Source organism: Ostrea edulis, chromosome 2, assembly GCF_947568905.1.
Source record: "Ostrea edulis chromosome 2, xbOstEdul1.1, whole genome shotgun sequence".
Classification (NCBI taxonomy): domain Eukaryota; kingdom Metazoa; phylum Mollusca; class Bivalvia; order Ostreida; family Ostreidae; genus Ostrea; species Ostrea edulis.
In genome coordinates, this window is record NC_079165.1 from 3,167,763 (window position 1) to 3,174,404 (window position 6,642).

The window sequence follows — 6,642 nt, forward strand, 5'->3', positions numbered from 1 at the left end:
ACATCAATTAATAGGATAATTTTGGAAATTGAAATTTTATGATAATTTTTTTTTAAAATATGGCTTAATATAGACACTAACATATCAGTGCCTGGCTATGAATAAAAAGAAAGGTAAAGAAATGACGACACAAACGACAAGACTTGTCATTTAAAGATACTAGTGTGTGTGTATTTATATATATATATATATATATATATATATATATATATATACACGGTCATGAAATCATTTCCCAACTTCAGATTGGAAGTTAATTAAAAAATGTCTGCAGAGTGTTCTGCAATAATTAATATTGTGATGGTATTTAACGGTGTCTGAGAGTAATAAAAGATATAGCGGGAACGTCTGAACGTGATTGGGAAGATTAATTGCACGAAGCATCACGCGCATCTCCAAAGCGTGGCAAGATAAACGTGAACAGGACCAGCTTGCAATCAATAAGCATATAGAATTGATTTTGTGATATATCGCTTCCACCGATGTGAATGATTGTTTGTTTTCTAGAGGATCGTACCTATTCAAGGTGATACGACGTGATTTTAACAAGAATTTTTCTTCTTCTGAGGCCGTGTTCTGATCAAATTCCAGTCATGTTAAAATGACACATTGCACCAAGAGTAACAGAATAGTTGCGCGGGATTTTCCCGATATTTTTATTAGATATAATTATCTTGGCGAACAAGTTATTCTGCGTCGTGGAGTGTGCATCAGATTAATGAAAACAGCTGGAAATTGCCATCATCTGCGAGGTAAGGCGGCAATACATTAGCTCACCTCTCCATGCTCGTTCTTTCATGCTGTATGTTAAGTCAATGTTATGTCAATGTGTGTACTCGACACATGTATATATTATGTATTAGATATCGGAAGTTACGTATTAAATTTCAGATTTAAAACTATACAAACCTACAGATCCTTAGGTATTGCGAACTGAACAAATTACAGATGCACATACAGCTTTACCCTTGTCTGTCGCTCTTCTGTTCAAAATGTTGCTCTGTGAACATTGTTTCAATGCCAACAATATCAGCAAAACATATTCTTAGATTTTGTATTCTTTTAGAAAATACGGGATGCAGAGTCTACTAAGTGCTTTACGATACATGTAATGCAGCTATGAATATGACAAAGAACGTGGTGACTGACGACGGGATGTCAGAAAATGACGTCAGTATCGGAAATATCTTCGGTCTGCTGGCGCCAATTTTAGTTGTCATTGTGATGTGTATTATTTTAGTTCTGTCATTTTATAAATTTCACAAAAGATTACACAACAAAAAAGAGCACCATATAGACTATATAAGGGCAAATCTTCCATTAAAACGTCCGAGAATCTCACCTCCCAATATGACTACGTTTAACGCGTTCGATTGGAAATCTCTCAACGCTGGATATCTGTATGAAGGTGTTCCACACGAAGACTATGTTGACTGTGATACACAAACTGTGAAAATGGAAGGTTCAAACAATAGAACTGTGGACTTTACCATTACAGAAAAGCTTGACCTTAAGTGTTCGAAGGTGAAGAAGTCACTTGGTACTCGGTGCAAATCTGGTGACAAATTTGATAGGTACCAATTCGAACTCGTCCCCACGATATGTCAACCTGAATCTGATTATTTACCCGGGGATGAAATATTTTATTGACAAAAACAGAAGAAAAAAATCAATTTTCAGGCAGTGAATTATTCGTTGGATTACATATCTCAGTAGAAAATATGTGCATCCTTTACTTTGATACAATAACATGTATCTCAATTTTATTTTACCTTGTCATGAATATAATTTTTTATGGATAGAACACATCGACCTTGACCTTGGCGATATAGCGTCCTTGGTGATCACTTTTCTATTTACGTCACATATTGACATTGGCATATCACACCTTTATTTTTCAGGGTTTTTAAAAAGAATAAATCCGAGAGAACTACAACGAACTTGTTACAATATTACCTGTTAAGATTGTTATATCTAAATGAAAATTTCCTGTATCGACTTGTTCTTGAATGTACAAAATGCATGTATATTCTCGAGAACAAAGTTGTAAAATATTTGTACTATATATTTCTATGTAAAGCATGAGGTCCCTATTGGGCACACATAACCTAGGTGATGAATCTGTATGCTTTAAACTTTTTTAAAGAAATGTTTTTCAGTTGATAATACCCCGGGCCTCTTCACACGGGCATATCAATGGGTCCCGTTAGCGCTCCGTGAAATAATAGACTAGTATATTCCTGTGCACGTGAAGAGCCTCATGGTATACCATCTCATGTACTTTCAAAAACTGAATGACTTTTCTTACATTTATATTTCAATGATTTTGATTACAGTTTAATAATAAATCAACCTACTAGTAAATTAGGTCAAGTGTATTCATACACATTGATTAGAGTAGTTCAAAAGTTCCTTTTCATGCAATTAGTAAAAATATTAAGGAGGAAATGAAGTGCATGTAAATATTTTATATTACACGATGGGGCGAAGTAGTGATATAAAATGCCGTCTTGCTTTTAGTACGTATATGGTTAGTAGCATAAAGTGAGGGTGCTTGGATAATCCTTTGACCAATTGTAACATTGCTGTTTTGAAATCTGAGCTACATTATAGCCACTGGAACTATGACAGGAATATGGAAGCCTCCACACGAATGTCACGATACTTCTTGTCATTTCTCTTTTATCTGAATTACAATATATCTTTTTAAAAACAATTGTATCCTTGGATGTGGGCGTGGCTCACAGATTGAATTCTCCACAATTCTTCAAAGTGATGCTTTTTGGGGTGAAATGTTAAGTTGAAATTCTTCCAGTGCGTGTCCCTGAAGTAGAATTTGAATCCGATTGATACATTTAAGCATCCTCACTACCCAAGTACGTTCCGAAGAGCTCAGGTAAGCTTTAATATGTCAAATGACGTTTGCTGACAGGAATATTCCTCGCCCTTGCCTTCTCCCAAACACCAACCAATCGCTTAAATTTGAAACTTGAATTTTCGAATTTTATTTAATCTATAACTACGATTGTAATTTCACAAATCATGTATTTCCTTATTGATTAGTGCAGCGGCCAGTCTGGTGAAATGTAGTCGATCGTTTAAAAAAAACCATTAATGCTTTTGTTTACTGCAACACACGTGTACACGCACGTGCCTGAGTGGAGCTATTTAGAATTTGACAAGATCCTGATCTTTTTATCGTGCCGTGATGTGGCAAGGGTGAGCCAAATCAAGAGTTCTGTTTCAGTATGCCGTTTTCACCTGAATTAACCCACCGCCTTTGATTCTGCGGCGGAACCTGTAAAAGCCCTATAGTGTAACTCGTCCAAGTTTTTGGAGTATACATCGTCAAACTCGCCAGCACTTTAACTAACGGAATTTGAACTACGTACTTATTTTCTGAAATGATAAAAATTCTAAGAAAGTCATAAGGCAGAAGTATATATTCACATAAATATTCAAATATCAATAATCGTAAAATATCAGCCCCGCACAGGAATTATTCAGGCCGATGTATCAGCATACATAAGACTAAAACTCGTGCGTTTTATGTGTCTTAATTCATAATAATGACTGGTATATACAAGTAGTAACATTTATCATGGTAGAATGTTCCAATCAAACAATTTTGTTGACAACACGTTATAACATGTTCAGAGAGACTCCAGACAATCCGTCATTCCATTTCTAGTCTATTTTAACATACATATATGTTGTTAAGTTTGATGCCAAAAATTGGACTATCTCTCTGGAATTTGAAAATGACTACATGAATGATTGATTTCGATGTAATGAGAAGTTGATTGATAGTTCTGGAAATCAATACCAAATCCCAATGGAAGTATCGAGTTATAAGCACTGGCAGTATACTAATTTTTAAGGTCACTATTGCACTAACAGTAACGGTGTGCGTGTTAGTGTTCCGTGAATAAGAGCTGAGAATTGACCTGTTTCTTACTCAAACATGACACAGTATTCTCTCTTATACAGCTGGTCAACAATATTCTCTCTTATACAGCTGGTCAACAATATTCTCTCTCATACAGCTGGTCAACAATATTCTCTCTTATACAGCTGGTCAACAATATTCTCTCTTATACAGCTGGTCAACAATATTCTCGAAGAGACGTAAAACAAACAGTTTCCTTTAAAATTGAACTCTTTACCTTAATGCCAATAACAGCCTTTATACAGTACATGCCAATAACAGCCTTTATACAGTACATGCCAATAACAGCCTTTATACAGTACACGGCGAAGCCTCCAATTAAGTGTGATTTTTGATCAAGCATTTACAGGAGAGTATTTATACTGAATACAAGTGATGGTGCTCAAGATAGGTTTTAAAAGATGAAATTTGCTTCACGTACTTTTTTGGATCTTGGGATAAAAGGTACTTGGATAGTATTTTCAACGTGAAGTTATTTGTTGAGTATGTTGGAATTTGATATTGCCAAAAGAAGGGTGATACCTCAGATTTAAACATGACTTTATACAATTGACCAAGTCAACCACTGTACCTGACCAGGCCTCAAGACCATAAACTGAGAATATACTTTAAACGTCAAAATTTTGATCACTTATGTGAAAGGTGAAGATAACGAACTGAGATCAATCTCAAGATCGATAAATCTTAAGATTTATTTAGCACAGGTGTTTAAAAATGCAGGTTTATATAAAAAAAAAAAAAAAAAAGCAAAAGCAAACGTATACTGAAATTTTCTTTGTTTATGAAAATTATTTCAAAAGTTAGTTGGATTAGAAATTTAGACTTACGTCTTTTCTCAGTTTATGGTCTTGAGGCCTGGTTCGTATATTGATGTTGTTGTATTCAATGATCAGAATTTTTTTTTATTCCTTAACCTAGAGAAGTAAAACCACTGTCGGCATCGATACATCCTGTAAAACGCGCCATTTGGGGCTGTCTACAAATCATTATTTCAGGGGGTCTAGGTAGCCATTATTTTTTTCACTATCCAAATCCCCCATCATAGTCAACTTTCGACTGTTAAAAGGGTTAAATTCACTACCCACGCATAGGACATGACAGGAGAGCAGTCACGGTATTTTTAAGATATAAGTTAGGAATTCTTCGATATGGCAAATCTCTTTAATGAAGCGGGATATATCTTTACAGTAGGGAGATATCTCTTTAAGCTGGAGAGATATCTCTTTCGCCTAGAAAATTATCCTTTTTGAAAGCCTTAAGTATATCCCCTTACCACCAACAGATATAACTTTATCGATGCAGTTTAGGAGATATCTTTCAAAATTAAAAAAAAATATCTCTTTCAGATTTTTACAAAGAGATATCCCTCTAAATTTTGAGAGATATCTCATAAAGCGATATCTTTTCCATCTTACTGTAATTAAGACCGCGTTTTCGTGTATATTGCAGGATAGCCTCCGAGGTCGAGAAATGTCGTTTTGAAATATATAAGCCGAGGCTTTTATATTTCAAACATTTCGATACCAAGGAGGTTATCCTCCAACATATATGAAAACAAGAACTTTATTTCTATTCTACTTCACGTCAAAAATATACAGCCGATCGTTTTCCTATATACCTACGAATTAGGTCACTGTGACGTCCTGACTCTTTCCGAAACAGCCTATATTGTTTTTTGCTGACGAAAAAGTTGAGATGGTGGGGGTACTCTAAATATATTTTTAAAAGAAATATATTTCCAATATTTAGTTTAATGTTAACGGAATATATCAATTGCTTTGAATATAGTTCAAGAAAAACTAGTCCCTGCATCACCATGTTTACATGTGTGTTGCTCTGGGAATGCGTGCACGCACAGACGATTGTTTTATACCGAATGGCAAATGCTCTTCAGTTAATTTTGAATTTGTTTTATTACATATAGTGATTGATTTTTATGATTATAGAATTGAATTATCAGTCATCGACTTAAAAATATTGTTGCTTTAGCAAAACTTGAAGTGCAAGTGAGATGTGTATTAATTTTCTCATAATGATACGTATGAAGGTATATCGTAGGATAGTGACCTCGGCATTCCTTTGATCTTTGCAATAACTGTGGTAAAATTATGAATATTGCATAGTTTCACATGTACCAGTAGATTCATCAATATTATCACATTAAGTTGTACTTCAGCATTATCCATTTTAAATCACCATGTCTAAAATTACTAATAATTGTTTCACTGACTAATAGTGTAGCGTCAGGTTTAACATGGACCAATATAATATTTGTAGTAAGATTCTCCCGTCTCTGAATTAGTGGACTATTTTGGTGGGCTTTCACTTTGGAGAGCCTTCTCTGTGTATTCCACCAGGATTTATTAAAATAATCGAGAGAGATACCTATTTAATTTAGAGAGATATCTATCTAACTTAGATATCTGATTTTTTTTTAGGGTACTGAGCGTAAAATTATTTGAATTACAAATAAAACACTTTAGCCAATTTGGCTTCCGGTCGATTTCTCCTCTCAATAATACGAGATGAAAGGTATACAATTCAATAACATTCTACCATCCACAGAATACAAGAAAAGATATCACATGTTGCTTACAGATCTTTGGCACGGCGATCATCTTTTTTCTCTTTGACACTTGGTGAAAAGTTTATCTAAATTATCGTTGTATATAAAATACCTTCTCCTGTGTATA

General features: G+C 34.5%; 1 long non-coding RNA gene across 1 annotated transcript; it reads left to right on the top strand.

The window, feature by feature from the left end:
• Positions 1 to 327: 327 nt before the first annotated feature.
• On the top strand, positions 328 to 1,936 carry LOC125681813 (uncharacterized). Its single transcript, XR_007372324.2, has 2 exons — positions 328 to 752; positions 1,067 to 1,936. It is a non-coding gene; the product is annotated as an uncharacterized LOC125681813 (long non-coding RNA).
• Positions 1,937 to 6,642: the final 4,706 nt, after the last annotated feature.